The sequence below is a fragment of the Ursus arctos genome, unplaced genomic scaffold, assembly GCF_023065955.2.
Source record: "Ursus arctos isolate Adak ecotype North America unplaced genomic scaffold, UrsArc2.0 scaffold_2, whole genome shotgun sequence".
Classification (NCBI taxonomy): domain Eukaryota; kingdom Metazoa; phylum Chordata; class Mammalia; order Carnivora; family Ursidae; genus Ursus; species Ursus arctos.
Window position 1 is genome coordinate 18,200,852 of NW_026622874.1, and position 17,876 is coordinate 18,218,727.

At 44.0% G+C, this 17,876-nt stretch overlaps 1 long non-coding RNA gene across 3 annotated transcripts in view; it reads right to left on the reverse strand.

The window, feature by feature from the left end:
- LOC123001597 (uncharacterized) overlaps positions 1-16,317 on the reverse strand; it is an 80,651-nt gene extending 64,334 nt beyond the window's left edge. The window contains exons 1-4 of one of the 3 annotated variants that reach the window (XR_006410653.3): positions 15,817-16,300; positions 4,759-4,839; positions 4,412-4,485; positions 3,287-3,400 (exon numbers count right to left, since the gene is read on the reverse strand). This is a non-coding gene — a long non-coding RNA (uncharacterized LOC123001597). Of the gene's footprint in view, positions 1-3,286; positions 3,401-4,411; positions 4,486-4,758; positions 4,840-15,816 lie in introns of all 3 variants that reach the window. The other 2 variants (XR_008960395.1, XR_006410654.3) reach the window with 2 other exon arrangements.
- Positions 16,318-17,876: the final 1,559 nt, after the last annotated feature.

Below are 17,876 nucleotides of genomic sequence, written 5' to 3' on the forward strand. Positions count from 1 at the left end.
AAACCGCAATAAAAGGGGAACAATTAATAACAAAGCCCAGGCAGCAAACAACTGGGACCAGCCTGAGTAAAACAGGATGCATGATCTCTTTCATCAGAATCCAAATGTGGGAGAAGGATTAGAAGTGCCAGGGAGGAGAGGGGACAGAGAGAGGAGTCTGAGAACACTCCTTTTCCCTGACCATGGCCTCTGGCCTGGAATAAGCCTGAAGTGAGAGAAAGGGAGAATTTGTTTTTTTAAACAAAATTTGAGGGTTTTGTTTTGTTTTTGTTTTTTGTTTTATTTTTTTAATTTAAATTCAATTAGCCAACATAGAGTACATCATTAGTTTCTGATGTGGTGTTCAATGATTCGTCAGTTGCGTACAACACCCAGTGCTCACTTATTAATTTGAGAGAGAGAGAGAGAGAGAGAGGGAGGGAGTACAAGCTGGGGGAGGGGCAGAGGGAGAGAGAGAAGGACAAGCAGACTCCCTGCTGAACAGGGAGCCTGACAGGAGGCTGGATCCCAGGACCCTGAGATCATGACCTGAGTTGAAGTCAGATGCTTAACCAACGGAGCCACCTAGGCACCTCCGAAATTTGAGTTTTGATTATAACATCGGTTCAGATACACTGATTTCTATCCTGAGATGATGCTGGTGCCTTGCAGTGATGAGAGAACCATTTGAGTTACTCTGGCTTGGACAGAAAGGTCCTAGGGCACGTCTGTATTTCACTGGATGAAAGAAGAAAAATTAGTCCCACAGAGTGGAGTTAGAAAGGCAGTAGAGACAAACACAAGTGACTACCCACCTTCCCACCCTGCTTACGTGTATGTGTATATCCTTCCCCTTGGTGGGAAGCCCACCTGAGTTACACCCACCTATCAGCCCCTGCAGCACCAAGGCCCAGCCCTGGGGCCCGGGCAGGCACCCTTATTCTCCATACTCAGGGGCAGCTCTGGTGGGCTCCATGACCCAGGATGAGCTCAGCCACAACTCGTATTTTCGCACTCAGCGTCTATTCTGCTCACACCTCACTAACACGATTAGCCCATCAGGGCATATGGTTAATTGCAAAAGCTGTTGAACACATTCATCCATACTATACACATTCGGTACGTATTTATTGAGCAACTCCCTGTGCCTGGTGTTATTGGATAGAAGTACAAATATAGAGCTTCTGGCTTCCAGAAACTTGCAATCATATGTAAACTTTGACATATATATATATATATATATATATATATATATATATATATATATATATATATATATAAAATCCTCTTATGTATCTTAGTCAACATATTTTAAATTCTGAGAGTTCTGAATTTGATTTACTTGTTTTTTCAAACTTACCCCTGTAAGTTCTGTTCCCAGCTATAAAAATCAGAGCAAAGACTAGTTTTGTGGTTTGAATGAGAAACCTAACATAAAACAGCACAAACTTTAGATTAGGGAGACTTTTCTTTTACTAGAGACTTAGAATGTGTGCAAAACCCTGTTATTGTGTATAGTACACAGACACACACACATGTGCAATCATTAATTTTAGATTTTTCAGGTTGCACTTAAGTGATGTACTTTTTTTTTCCTAAATGCTGAAAGAGGGCCTGAGGACTAAAATAAATTGCTCTTCCTAAGATATGGGAGTAGCACTGAAATTATCCTTTTGAAAAGCAGAGGGCCAGATGGCCAATCTATACAATTCTTTGAAAAAACTTAATTCCACAAGAGAGAGCTCATGAAATGGCCTCAGATTTTCTTTCAGGAAGTGAGCTAAGATGAAACCAAGTGGCTAACATTCTTCAGCACAAGACCAGTGCTCTGGAGGAGGGAAAGGAGCAGGGGCCCAAGCTTTGTTCCCAGATACAAAGTTCAAATGTCAATCGATAAGGAAGGACCAGCAGCAGCAGACAGGGGGTCCGCAGGGCTTAAGAACAAACAGATCAGAATGAGACCCTGTGGGCTACGTCAGGCAGAAGGGATGTTGTCCCAAGTGCAGTGTAGGCTGTCAGCACTTACGGGCTTACCTCGTGGAAGAACGAGCTACCGGCACACCCAGGCCCCACGCCACCGGCCGCTTGCCATTCCCATGAAGCTGCCCTTTAGTACCCATTTCAGCCAAAGCCAGCTCCACTGTCCCTGAAGCCTCACTCTGCACTGGTATTTCCAGAATAAACCAGAGACCATCCTGAGACCTAGTTTATAAAGGAAATGGGAGGGGGATTGCTATTGCTTTATCTAAAACCAAATGTATTTCTTTGCTCCCTGTCTGGTTATTGTCTGTAAAATCAAACAAATTTCCTTGAACAGATCTTTGCTTGTTTCCTGTGAAGCCCACTCCCCGTGCCCCAAATAAACCAAAGTACCCTCAGCCAGCTTAACACCACTGGCAGCTTGCCTCCCCCTCGTCCCCATCACCAGATCGCACTAGAGTTGCCCAGCCCTGATAAGCCTCACTCCCCTGCGAATTCAGTTAATTCACCTTTTCCCCTCAAGGGTACACATGGCTTCTGCCTCACGGAGTATCCTTGGCCCATCACCGGCCCACGCCTGTTTTACCACCAGAATCTCCTGAACTTGATCAGAGATGATACAGATGTAATTAAACCTGAATTCTACTCTCTCCTTGTGACAACCCAGCGGACAATTAATGATGATAAAAGAGCCTGCCAGCTGCTGTCTGACATACCAATGTGAGCTTCCAACTCCTACGAAGATGGGGGGTGAAGGGCAGGTCCCTCTGGCTCCATTTCAATCTGTCTTTTATCTCACACTAGCAAAAAATTAACACTCACTTTGGGGAAATTTCGATTCTTTCTTCTCCTTTCTTAAAAGCACCAAATAGACAATCCGGGGTAAGGCAACGTCTATGAAATAAATAAGAACGCTTCCGAGAAGAATCATTTAAGCTTTATCAGCAGGGACGGTGGATTCGAGCCTTAAAGCCAGAGAGCCAGGCTCTTTGTCACTGACCCCAGTGGAAGAGAGGATGTGCCCACCGCCTTCTGGTCATGGTCATGGGGACGTATCAGGTGGTAGGGAGGGATTTTCCTAAGGAAGGCACCTTGTGGGTCATTCCACAGTAATGCTGTTCCCCTTAAAACTAACTTTGATCTCATGTGCCCCCCCCACCCCTTCCAAAATCTCAGGTTCTGTCATGACTGCCACCTGGTGCAATGAAATATTTGGAGCGAGACCAAGGCTGGAGGGAGACAGAGGCTGTGGAGGGAGATGACTGGAGAGAAAATAATCAAAACAAGGAAGATGAGAGGGAATAAGAGAAGCCTGTTCCATACTCACACTTCAAAAACACGTGCAGAGGCTCCGTGGCAACAGAGCGGGGCTGCTGGCTTCCTGTGTTGCTTTCTGTTTAACAGTTCGGTGTTTGGGGGGCTTGAGAATCCGTCTAGACAACTCCCAGGAGAAAAATGCAAATGACTCATAAACATAGGAAATAAATGTTCAACATCCCTTGTAATCAAAGAAATGCAAATACAAGACAACAAGATAACATTTTCGCCTATCAAATTAATGGAGATTAAAAGGAATTCTAACAGTCAACAGGGGCAGTGGGGTGGCCGGTTTCTAGCTGCTGCGGAGCTGATTCATACAACCTTTCTCCTGGGCAATTTCGCACTATGTAGCAAAAGTCTTAAAAATATTGCTACTTCTTGGCCCAGTACTTCCCCTTCTAGGTTCTCCACTAAGGACATAAGCAGCAATTGGAGCAAATATATCATTGGGATGTTGTTTACAACAAGAAAAAAGCACAAAAATAAACTATTACTTTGTTATTAAAAATATAAAATAAATAGAAAATATATAATATAAATATAAAAATAGATTACAACATTCCTTCACTAATATTGTGCAGCAAATGTATGTATTTTAAAGACTACTGATATAAATTTAAAGAGCAACATTGTATATATAATGTGATCTTAGTTTTTAATATTTAATACATATGTGTAAGAGAAAGAAAGAAGTAAAATACATCAAAATACGAATAGAAGTTATTTCTTTCTTGGTGATTTCAGTAAATGTTTATTTCTTTTGTGTGGGGGGGGGGGCACGGTCAGTAAATGTTTATTTCTGATACTTTTCTGTATTTTCAAAATTCCTCATGATGAACATATGATAATCAGAAAATATGAGCAGCCTTTTAAAAATGTGTAAATAAATATAAAAGCATATGAGTCAGGATGGGATTTATAACAAACAAACCCCAAACCTCAGTGGCCTCAAATAATAAAGGCTGCAAACCCACCAGAGACTCACGCCCACATGGCGTCACTCGGGAACAAAACGAACAGACCCTCCATCATCCGGAGCATCATGGCCACCATGACAAGGGAAAGGAAATGTGCCAAATCCTGAACTGGCGCTTTCGTTCACCCACGGGTGAAGTGTGTCACTTCCACTTACGTTTCATTGGCTGAAGTCAGTCCTATGATGAGTCTTTTCTAAGGCAGATTGGGAAATTCAATCCTACAATGTGCCTAGAGGGAAGAGAATCAGAAATATTTGTGAACAGAACCAGTATTTACTACCCCGAAAATGGTCATTGTTTTCTCAAGAATTAATTAGATGTCTGAGCATAAGTCTTTCCTCTCTGCTTCATTAGCAGTCAAGATGTGCCATTATGCATCATTCATAAACCCTGAACGACTTGGTTCTGCTTCTCAATTCAGGGTATGGAATGTAAGCCATTTGGGAGATGTCACTATTGCAAGCAAGAGGCTATTTAAAAAGGCATAAAGCTGCAAACATACCAGAGCTACATAAAGAAACATCCTTTCTTTCCAGAGCTCACGGAGTAGCCAGAGGAATGTCAGCATTTCCCAACCAGCATTCTAAACACAGAAAAATCAAAAGAAGCAATGTTGGAAATGTCTCTCACTTTTTCTTCAATGTTGGAGAATGGGTCCTAATTGTTAACCCAACCACTGAGAACATTTTTTTTTATTCATGACAGAGAGAGAGAGAGAGAGAGAGAGCGCACACCAGCAGGGGGAGGGGCAAAGGGAGAGGGAGAGGCAGGCTCCCCACTGAGCAGGGAACTGGACTACATGACTCAGGGCTCCATTCCAGGACCCTGGGACTATGACCTACGCCGAAGGCAGATGCTTAACCAACTGACCCACCCAGGAGCCCCACCACTGAGAACATTTTTCTAGTCAATATAGCCTGTTTTCTTTTTAAATCTCTATTCTGCAAACATAAGAGATTAGAACACACCAATTCCAAATACACCAATGTTAAAGAAAATGCCATTATAATCCCCTGTACATTCATTATCATACCCTGTTAAGTACCATTTTTAAATGCTTTTGTGTTAACAAAAAAGGAATATGACTTTATGAATAACGAGAATGGAAGGCACCATCATTCGGACATTAATTCACATTGTTTTGTAAAATATAACTTGAACCACGTTAAAAATAAAAGCTAATTATATGGAATGTTAGCTTGTAGCTTGCATTGGTAGACCTCTCTGAGGGATTCAGGTATAGAAAATTCCATCCAAGCTAGAACCCTTAGGGTTATCATGGAATCTTTTCATCACCCACTATATCTAATTGGTCTTCAAATCTTACAGATCCTAAACTTCCTAAATATCCTTTTACCTGATTCTTTCTCTCCATTCACAACTGCTACATTTAGGGCTTCGTCATCCTTTATCCGAGCTATTGCAATTGCTTATTTGCTTGTCTTCTTCCTTCAGACTCCCCTCCCTCAGCCACCCGCACACTGCCACCAAAACACGTAATCCTGACAGTTCTTCTCTTAAAATCCCACAGCCCCCCCCCCCCACCTGGAGGATAAAGTCCAAACTCCCCAGCAGAGTGTGGAAAGTTCCTCGCCTCATGGCCCCAGGCTACCCCTCAAGCCTACAGTGGCCTTCTTCAAAATGTGTTCAATGGAATAGCATTTCCACAGTTATGTAGAGGAATGTGGGTTCTGTGGTCAAATAGATTGGGAAAAGACAAGTTCAACCTGTTTCATTTCTTCAGGGATGGTCAGGGTTGAGAATTCAAGTGTGACACTCAATTCATCCCAAGCCTCAACCTGGCACTCTTCTCTTCCTCGCCTACACTCGTATTCTGGGTGACTTCACCCAGTCTCCTAGCCTTAACGACTGATATATGCTGACAATCTTCGGTTTGTATCTCTGGCTCACACCTCTGCTCTTAGCGCCAGACCGCCGACTCCCCATCTCCCTCAAGATATCTGAGCGACATCTGCAACTTGACGTTCTTTCAACCTCCTCCCTGTCTTGCCACCCATGTAACAGCAACTTCATTCTGTTAAGTTCCTCGGTCAAAAAGCTTAATGCCATTCTTGATTCCTCTGTTTCTCCCACACCCCATATTTTGTTTATCAGCAAATTCTGTCAGCTCAACATTCAACCTATATCCAGAATTTGACCACTTCTCATAGCCCAGTCTGCCACTTCGGTTCAGGCCACCATCGTCCTTCACCTGGATTCTTGGAAGGGCCTTCCAACCAGTGTCCCTGCTTCCGCTCTTTCCTGATGGTATCTGTTCCCAACCCCATCCCCTGGGTAGAGTGCTTCATTGACTTTAACAGGTCACCACACCCCTTTCCTTAAAACCCTGAAGCGGCTTCTCCTTTTACTCAGAATGGAAGCCAGAGCCCTGACTATGACCCCAAACCCTAAATACTGCTCCTGCATGACCTCTCTGCCCACATCCCCCATCTTCTCCCCGCCCTCCCTGGGCTGTGGCCACACTGAGCTCGTTGCTCTTCCGTAAACCCTGGATGCTCACAGCTCCCTCTCCTCTGACTGCCCGTTAGCCAGAGATACACCCACCTCACTCCCTCTCTTCTTCTGGGTCTCTCCTCAAACCTAACATCTGGTGAGAACGTCCCTGACCTCCCTTTCAAAATTCCCACACTCCCCTCCCCCACACTTCCAATATTCTTTCCCACTTTATTGTTTTCCCCGTAGTAGTTAATACACTTCTCTAAAATACTATGTGCTTCAAGCTTATTTCATTGATTGCCTGTCTGTCACACTAGATAGAATGTAAGCTCCATGTGGAAAGGGACTTTGATCTCTGCCAGTCACTGCTGTGTCCCCAGGGCCTACAACAATGACTGGCACATAGTAGATATTTAAAATATATTTATCCAATGAAGAGATGAATAAATAATAACAGAATGAACAGAAAGGAGTAAACAGCATTTCCCCCAAATTATTCTAACTATTCTAATTATTTTTGTCCAACTATTCTAATTATTATCCTAACATATATCTCTTTTTCATGGGGCATTTCATGAGACAAGTTACAAACAAGACGCCACCCTCTTTGCCAGAGCTGAAGTCACATGCCATGTTCCCAGTAACGCTCAGTCTAAGTAGGAGAGGAAAATGCCAGCGAGGTGCAGCCCTTCCTGATGCTGCCCCCCTCCAATGCGCCCTAATTACATCACCTTCCCCGCATCATGCATACCACACATATGCCAGGCAGGGAGACCACGATTAGTCCAGTACTGAGTCCTAACTCTTCAGTCATGCCTCTGCTAACATAGCGCTTTAAAAGTCCTTAGAGCTGCAGACCTTCATGGAGTCAGCTTTCCATTCTACTTCTTTGTTGGTGTAAGTCTGTCTCCTTTAGCCAGTCATTAGCTTCTTGAAATCAGGAAGCATGTTTTAGGCACCTGCGAGTCTATCAGGTCCTTCTGTGACGTCTAGCACACAGTGGGTGTTCCATAAACGTTTGCTGCATTGCAAGTAATTGTGCAAGGGTGGTCAATCAGAGGTTGCCGCTGAGAATGGGCTTCACTAAAACGGCTCAATGGCCCATGCGAGCCTCACACCTGAACTGCGCTGTGACTCCAAAGGGGAGCAGTGAATCCAAAGGAAATTAGGATTCCCAGACTTCCAATAGAGGGCAGCACATTTATAACATCTAGACAATCTAACGCCTAATCACTGGTCTGTGATGGTAGGAAATGTGCCCCAGCCCAATAGACAGAAGGAAAACTGCAAAGAAAGCGTTTATGGCTATAAACAATTTTTCTTTATTCCTCATCTGGGTCCTGAGACCTGTGATTTGGCTCCAATTTTTCATTTGTGGTTGTTTGTTTCAGGTAATAAAACTGTTCCTTTAAAATAATGGAGACTACATTGAACCTAAAAATAAGTATCAAAAGACCAAAGTCCCTGAGTTGGAGCAATTATTGCAAAGGACCAGCCAAGCTCAAAACAGCTGTGAAGGGATCCTGGCCCAGACTGATCCGGAATCAACGTGAGCAGGTTGACAAACCAAAGTAGACAACATTTTAAAATACAGAAAACAAACACACACAGCAATGGCAAATAGACCACCCTACGAACATCGCTCCTATTCGATCATTACTGACTGCTAACTCCTTGCAGTATCGTTAGGACACTTCGCAGAATGGAGAGAGAATGAGCATTCAACGTGTGAAGGGAAACAACAACAGCAACAACCAAGAAACAACAGTAAGAGCTACTTGTGAATTTCCAAGAGAAATAACACCAGGGTCCAATTTTGCTGTTAGAGATAATAAGACCCAGTAAGTCAGCAAACGAGGAGTAAGCCAAACTGATGTGGCTTCATTTCAATGCTCTGGTTGTGCGTTCTCTGATGCATTCAGAGAAAAAAAGTGACAAAATTATTTAGTAAGTTCCACGTGCAATAAGTACCAGGAGTCTGCAGCAACTTTACTCTTCTTTTTTAAAAATATTTTATTTATTTGTTGGTTTGTTTTAGAGATAGACAGAGCATGAGTGGGGAGAGGAGCAGAGGGAGAAACTGAGTGCAGAGCCCAATGCAGGGCCAGATCCCACGACCCTGAGATCATGACCTGAGCCAAAATCAAGAGTCTGACGTTTAACCCACTGAGCCACCCAGGCGCCCTGTGGCAATTTTAGAAATGACATTCTCCACAAGATCTGGGTCTGAACAATTCAAAAGCACAACCTATATTTATTTTTCAAGAAACCTCTATGTAAAGACAACTCTCTTAGAAAGTACAGCATCTCTGGGCATACATTGTCCCCTTCTTAAGTGAATGTTTCAATATTCATGTTGTTTAGGGATGCATTCCAACCAATAATCATTTCATCAATTATTTTTAATTACAGATTTTCTCATCATTCATGTATTTAATAAACATTTATTGAGTGCCTACAAGGCACCAGGCACTCTACGAAATGATACCAGAAAAAATGTATTTAGTTTCTGTCCTCAAAAAGCTCAGGGTCTGGCGGAAGAGTTGCAAGTAAAGAGACATGAAGGACTAAACAAGGTAAGTGTTGTGATTTGGGAACACAGAGGATTGGCACTGAATCCAGCCTGGCAAGCAAGGTCTGGGATCAGAAAGACTTTCTGGAGAAAACTAAAGAGGGATTGTATGGGAGGTCTCCCTTAATCAGGTGGCTTTGCCAGGACCTGCGGAGAAAATAAGAGACTTATTGTCATGTGCTTATCAAAAGCAAAAACAGAAGCTAATATTGATCAAGAGCTTACTCTATGCCAGGCATTGAGTTCAGTATTTTGAATATTAGATCTCATTGAGAAGACATTATTAATACATATAAAACAACAGGCCATCAACATCTGGTTGTGGTAGGAAGAATAATGCCCCCAAAGATGTCCACGTTCCTGTCCCTGGAACTCGTGATGGTATTACATTGGCACAATATGGTCACATGCAAAAGGAGCTTTGCAGATGAAATGAAGGTTACAGACTTTTAAGATAGGGCTGTGGATTAGCCCAGATTATCCAGGTGGGTTCAATATAATCACATCACATGGGCCCTTAAAAAAGGAATAGGGAAACAGAAAAGGAGGTCAAAGTAATGCAGTGTGAGAAAGACTCCCCCAACTGTTGCTGTCCCCGAAGATGGAGGAAGGAGGCCACAAGCCAAGCAAGGTGGGGGGCCTCTAGCAGCTGAGAATAATTCCCCAGCCTCCAGCCACGGAGAAAATGGGACCTCAGTCCTACAGCCTCATGGAACTCAATTCTGCCAACATGATGAATGAGCCTAGAGGGAAATTATCCCCCAGAGCCTACCGACACCTTGACTTCAGTCTCACAAGACAGGCAGAGAAACCTACAGAGTCCACTGGACTTCTGACCTACAGATCTAAGAGATAATAAATGTGTATTCTTTTAAGTAACTAAATTTGTGGTGATTCATTATGACAGCCGAGAAAACTGATACAATAGCATCAGCCGATTAAGTGACAAAGTAAAATAAATGGGAAAATATTACTACCACACCTACGATGTGCCTAGGGCTTCTCAAATATCATTCCCTTTAATCCTCATAAACATGCAAAGTCGATATTATTCTCCCCATTTCACAGATGACAAAACTGAAGCACAGAGATGTTTAAATAACTCAAATCACAGTTAACAAGTAGAATTAGGATCTGCGCCCGGGCCTGTCAGATCCCAATGCTCCTGTTCCTTCCACTCTGCCTTGGGCTCCCAGGTAATTACTCTTCATACGTATATATGCTGGGTCAGAAGCACTTCTCTGTGCATTATCTTAATTGAACCCTGCAATGGCCTGTGAGACAGACCGGGCAGGAATCATTTACCCCTTTTTCCAAATGAGGACGCCCAATGTGAACATAAATTATGAGCTGCCTGTGGGCGCTCACAGGTGAGAACCCAAGCCTTCCAACGGCCAGCCCCACCCTCTCTGCTCCACCAGCCCAGCGGTGCCGTGGACATGAATTACACCCTCCTCCAAAGTGACCAAGGACCAGTCAGGTTTGCCTCAAATATGCGGCTTGTTCTCACAAGCAGTGGGAGTGGGTCACTGCCAGGAGACAGTGTTGCTGGGACCCTGGGTGAAAAGTCAGTACTCTCCGTGAAACTGAAACCTAACAGCTACATTGCTAGAGCCATATAAGCATTCTTTGTTCCAGTTGGGATGATAATTATCAATAAATGCTGTAATATGACTTTAGTGCAGAGAGCCACGTCTTCAGCGTCCTCCACAACTGTGCTAGGGACCGGCGATGATGCTCTAAATGTCTCATTTTTACTCCATTATTTAATATATGTGTTCCTAGAATCTTTTGCACCCTGTGCTTTTAAAAAAAAATCCTGTTTTTGAGAAGGCTCCAAAGAAATCTGCTTTCTCCATAGCATAATCCATTTACTCAAAGGTCTTTCTGGAATGCCTCCACGGGCCAGGCAGGGTGCTAGGCACCAGCACTGCTGGTCCCCACCTATCAGGAAGACAGACAATACGCAAGTCCGCAAGTGAATATAATGAATCACTGAACACTACATCAAAAACTAATGGTATACTATACAGTGGCTAACTGAACATAATAAAAAAGAATTATATTGAAAGATACAGTGAAGGCAATAAATAGGATCTGAAATAGATGGGAGGAGCCTATTTTAAGAGCACGTAGGGGCAGAGGCTCTGTCCATGAGGATTAGAAGCCTGGAGCAATAGGGCTTCTGCACATAGTAGTAATCCCTGCCAGCTGTGCCCTGGGAGGGGCAGGGGCTAAAACAATGGAGAGATCCTCCATCGAGAGCCTGGTGTAGCAGGAAGGTAGGGGTAGAAGGGTGAAGTAATTCCGTTCCTATAAAATACACCTGCTCTGCTTCTCTTTCCTTACCACGTGAAGCTGGGCCGTGTATTGACCCCGCTGGGCCTCGGTGTCTTCATAGGATGGTGTCAATGCTCATAAATCACTAAACAGTGTTCAATCCATAGGAAGTGCTCAAGAAATGCAAACAGTTCCTGGTACATAGTTTTTGCTTGATAAATGGTAGCTGTCTTGAGGGCGTGTCTGCCTGAAAAGTGAAGAAAAGGGAACTACTCCCCATAGTGGGTCCACAGTGAACATATATGAACATCTCTCACTATCATTATCACCCCCACAAAATGATGCAGGCTCTTATGGGTTGAATTGTGTCCCCCAAAAACAATATGTTGAAGTCCTAAACCCCAGCACCTCAGCATGTGACCTTATTTGGAAATAAGGTTATGGTAGATGTAATAAGTTAAAATGAAGTCATACTGTAGCAGATGGGTCCCTAATCCAATATAACTGGCGTCCTTATAAAAAAGGGGACATTTGGACCCAGACATAGACATGCATAGAAGGAAGACAATATGAAGAAAATACGAAGACACTGGGAGAAGATGGCCATCAACAAACCTAGGAAAGGAGCCTGGAACAGAGTCTTCCTTACAGCCCTCAGAAGGAATCAATCCCGCCAATCACCTGATCTCAGAGTTTTAGCCTCCAGAACTACGAGGCAATAAATTTCACCCAGGTTATGGTACTTTGCTAGGCAAGCCCTAGCAAACAAATATATATTCCTTAAGGGTTAGAAGTATATATTGTCACCTAGGAATAAACTTAACCAAGGAGGTGAAAGACCTGTAGTCTGAAAACTATAAAACACTGATGAAAGAAACTGAAGAAGACACAAACAAGTGGAAAGATATTCCACGCTCACAGATGGAAACAGCCAATATTGTTAATATGCCCATCCTACCCAAGCAACCTACCGGGTTAATGTAATCTGTATCAAAATATCAGCAACGTTTTTCAAGAACTAGAACAGATAATCCTAAAGTTTGTATGGAACCGCAAAAGACCGCTAATAGCCAAAGCAATCTTGAGAAAGAAGAGCAAAGCTGGAGGCATCACCATCCTAGATTTTTGCAGATCCACTACAAAGCTGTAGTAATCAAAATAGTACATTGCTGGCACAAAAATAGACACGGGGACCCATGGAACAGGATAGAGAGCCCAAAAATAAACCCACATTATATGACCAATTAATCTATGAGAAAGAAGACAACAATATACAATGGGGAAAAGACAGTCTCTTCAGCAAATGATGCTGGGAAAACTGGTAAGCTGCATGCACAAGAAGGAAACTGGATCGCTTTCTTACACCATACACAAAAATAAATTCAAAATAGGTTAAGGGCTTAAACATGAGACCTGAAACCATACAACCCCTAGAAGAAAACAGAGGCAGTAATTTCTTTGACATCAGTCATAGAAACATTTTTCTAGATATGTCTCCTCAGGCAAGGGAAACAAAAGCAAAATTAAACTATCGGAACTACACCAAAATAAAAAGCTTTTGTACAGCAAAGGAAACCATCAATAAAATGAAAAGGCGACCTACATAATGGGAGAAGATATTTGCAAATGATATGTTAAGTGGTTAATGTCCAAAATATACAAAGAACTTTCACAACTCAACACCAAAAAAATATCTGATTTAAAAATGGACAAAGGACCTGAATAAACATTTTTCCGAAGAAGACATCCAGATGGCCAACAGACACATGAAAAGATGCTCAACATCACTCATCATCAGGGAAATACGAATCAAAATGACAATGAGATACCACCCCACACCTGTTAGAGTGGCTAGAATAAAAAAAAAAGAGAGAGAGAGAGAGCTGTTCCTAGTGAGGATGTGAAGAGAAAGGAACCCTTGTACACTGTCGGTAGAAATGCAAACTGGTACAGCCACTCTGGAAAAGAGTATGGAATTTTCTCAAAAACTTAAAGATAGAATTACCATATAATCCAGTAATTCCACTACTGGGTATCTACCCCCAAAAATGAAAACACTAATTTGAAAATACATATGAACCCCTATGTTTATTGCAGCATTATTTACAATAGCCAAAGTATGGAAGCAACTCAAGTGTCCATCAAGAGATGAGTGGATAAAGAAGTGGTATGTCTATACAATGGAATATTATTCCACCATAAAAAAGAATGAGATCTCGCCATTTGCAACAACGTGGACGGACCTAGAGGGTATAAGGCTGAGTGAAATAAGGCAGTCAGAGAAAGACAAACAGCATATGATTTCACACATACGTGGAATTTAAGAAACAAAACAAATGAGCAAACAAAGAAAAAAAGAGACAAACAAAAACCAGACTCTTAACTACAGAGAACAAACTGATGGTTACCAGAGGGCAGGTGGGTGGGGGTGGGTGAAACAGGTGATGGGATTAAGGCATTCACTTGTGATAAGCGCTGGGTGTGCAAAGACCGTCTTCAGAATGAGGGATGTTCTAGAAGCCCAGGCCCACAGTCTGAGAGACCAATGGGGATGTGGACTCCCACCTGGGAAATGAGGTGACAATTCAGGGGTCGGCCTGACACGAGGGGGTGCTCAGTTCTGAGCCCACTCTCTCAGGGGGAGTACGAACGTGAGGCCTCTTCCGGAAAGGAGTGGAGAGGGGGGCTAGGCGAGCCGAGGAGCCACAGCCGTCCAGCCAGGAGTGCTCGGGGTCAGCAGACGCAGAAGGATGAGAAGCAGTGTCCACACAGGGCGGAGGGAGTAGCAAGAGTTAAGGTGATAATTCGACAGAGCAAAAGAAGAAGGGAGAAAAAAGGATTTTTGTAATTGAACTATTCTAATTGACTGCTGACTCTACACTGTTCAGATTCACCAGGTAATTGCTCAATTCCCCATTTCATTTCGTCTGGGGCACTGGAACGGCAGCCACTCGTTGGAGGGGGGAGGGCGGCTTTAGGAACTGATTAGGGGAAATCACTCCTTGCAGGCCTTAGGTTATTCTTGTTAAAAATGATGCCAGGAAAATCATAATTAAAATGGGAACATGGTGAATAACAAGTGCCCCTTTCCTTGAATGTGAAATAAATTTTAACAGCTACCTTAGCTAAAGAACCCAACACATTCGACCTTCCAATAAGGGTACGCAGAGTTTTCTATCAGAGTGAAATAGAAACTATAAATCAAACGTTTCATATCTAAAGTCCAAGCTGGCTCCAGTGAGTAAAATTCCACTCTCCAAGAGTCTTATGCTTTTTTTCTTTTCTTTCTTTCTTTTTTTTTTTTTTTTTCCTCTCGCACTGGCTGCTATCAGACTTCTTGACTCCGGAACTATATGGATACTGTTTCTTCATCTTAAATCTGTGAAAGTACCTTCAACAGCTACAGTCTTGACTACTTGTGACATACGATCCAAGATAAAGCAGCTGGTCAATAATAAATGCGCCCGTGTGCGAGATTCTATCAAGTGCATACGGTTGAGATGGAATCGTCCTCGGGAGGAGAGCGGGAGAGACGGAATGGGGTGGAGGCGGGGAGGGTTGCAGAAAGATTCCAGAGGACGAGGCCGGCAGCAGGAAGCAGAGTGCTGGCTCAAAGGCGTTTTAGAGAAGGGTTTATGTTGATAATCTAATTCTCCTGCTTCGAGAACAATGAAAATTTTCCTTCCCTGAGCCTACGTCTTCCCTGGTCTCCTGAAACTCAGTAAGGGACCCCAAAATATCCTACACTGAGGGAGCATTTTACATCTCGAAGGAGACAGGCTGCCTGTAGAAGCCTCAGGTAGCTTTTCTAGGATGCAGTTTGCTAACCAGCAGAGTGCTGGGAGCGGCGTGACTGACCACTACCTTCGTCCTGTTGAAAACACAAGTGAATCATCCCTCAGCAGTCAGGTTCAGGGCAAGATGAAATATGCTCCCATGGTCACAGTCACACTCCACAAACTCTTCAGAGGCTCTCACAACTCTCCAGTGACTCTTTGATCATCTTAATGGGCTTGACAGTGGGAGTCCCGGGGTGCGGTGCAGCTGCTGAGGGGACCCAGATCTCAGGGGAACTTTCGCAGCCTTTGCAAGAGGCAATGGAGTCTTCCACTGACCCAGCCCAGCACCTTCATGGCTCCAGGATACGTCAGCGCCCTTCCCCTTCCTTACTCACCATGGTATGGAAAACCTCAAAATTATAGCAATGAAGTAGTAGAAAGTTCAGTGCCTGTTCCAATTACTAAAGCTTACCTCCTTCCTCTGCAGCCATCCTTCCAGCACCTTCGCTGTCCCGGTGCTGGGCTGTCTTCCATCCAAGCTCGGAGAGGTCTCTTGGAAATAGTCCTGGAAACCTAAGGGTGGCTGACGCAATTCCACCCTCATGCAGGTGAGACCTGCAGTTCGTTACCTCTGGCCAACTGCAGACCAAGGCTCCTGGCAGGTGCCACCGCCTTCCCACCTACAGATGCCTTTGTCCAGTGCTTAGAACCATCCGGAGAGTCATTGAAAAGAAAAACCCCAACACCCAGGCCCTGCCCCCCAGAATTTTGATTTGATCGGTGTGGAGTGAGGTCCAGCCTGGCAACCGTATGTTTTCAAATCTCCCCCAAGTGATTCTAAGCCACAGCCAGGGTGGGCTACCAGGTGCTACCACTACCCCAAGTCCTCTGGGTCATTCTTTGCAAGGATAGGTGACCACTCTAAGGGAACTCCTGACAAAGGTAGTCTCACTTATTCCTTGTTTTCCTGAATAAATTCTCAGAGGGTAAACAAATCCAGAATCCACCGGTCATAGAGGTCATCCTCAACACAGGGACGAGAATACAAACCATCTATTTATTCAGAGCAAGCAAATATTTGGTGAATGCCTGCCACACGCCAGACAGACGCGCTGCTGGAACGGGGGTGGGAGCGTGTACACCAGTGTCTCCACTTGCTCTCTTCTCCTTCTGCCCCTTCGGATTCAGAAGCCTGATGTTCTGTTTTGAAATCCTTCTCTCTCTCAACTCTCATACATGACACGTCAACATAGACACACCCACTTACAAGTCTTGCAGTTCATGCTCACCAATCAAGAGCTAATCTCCCACCTATTCCTGAGGTTTCGTGTAATGAGAATATGAAAAAAAAACCCACAGAGAAGATGAACGCACCTCGCACACTCTCCTTTCCCGATTTCATCTCCTGATCAAGTTTCCATTATATGAGCCTAAGGAGCTAACCAATGTTTCAATATTCAAGAAGCCCAAATAAAAGGCTGTGTCTACGCTCTCTGCCCTGCCCTTTCAAGTGTTAAAATTGGACCAAGCTGTCAGGAAAAACACAGTCATGAAACTCCCACCCAGATTTCATAATTCTTGTGTACGCGTGAAACCTGAGGGAAAGGAAAGAAAATCCTGCTGCGGTAAACACGCTCCTATCAGCGCCTAAAAGACCAGAGATCTAAGACCACAAGCGTGAGTGGCCCTCATTAATCACGAGTCGCTCCACCTCCGAGACGCGGCTCTACCTCCTGCCTGCTTTGGCCATTGTTTCCCAGTTCAGTGTGTCTCCGTCTGTCTTCCCACCAGACTGCGGCTGAACCACGAGCTGTGACTTACATTTTGCTCTACTCCCGCCCGCCATCCCCATCCCCCATCCCCCATCCCCACGAGAGAATGCATATAGTAACAGTTCACATGTATCGCACGCTCACCATGGGCCAGGTACTGCCCTACATGCTTCTCACATGTTCCTTAATCTTCCACTCTGTAAATTTCATACTTTCTCCGTGGAGGACAGAGTTTAAGCAGCTTGCTCACATATATGCAGGACCCAGGCGACAGAATGCTGGTTCAAGTCCAGGCCATCTACCCGCGGATCCAACTCCCTTAGCCATTACTATACAATGCTGGGACTGAGACAACAAACAAACAAAACAAAGCACCAAAAACAGTTGTTCCCAAGGTTTTTGTTCAGTCGGAAGCAGCTGCAATAATTACTAGACACACGACCTTGAGAAAATTACTAAAGCCTCTCTCAGCTTCAATGTCCTCTTCTAGAAAATGAGAGGAAGAGTAACACTGAGCTCCTGGGGTTACGTGATGATTAAATTAGATGATGCATGTAAAGTGCTTAGCACAGTGCCAGGCATTTCGTAAGTACTTGAAAGCTGGTGGAGGCTGCTGGTATTTGGTACGTGGGTTTCTATCGTCAGGAGCATCTGGGTCACTCCCCAGTCTGAGCGGCATTGCCTCTCCGTGAGAGCAGTGGAGAGCAGTGGAGAGCAGCCACTAATTTTCTTATAACTTTATTGAGATGTAATTCACACG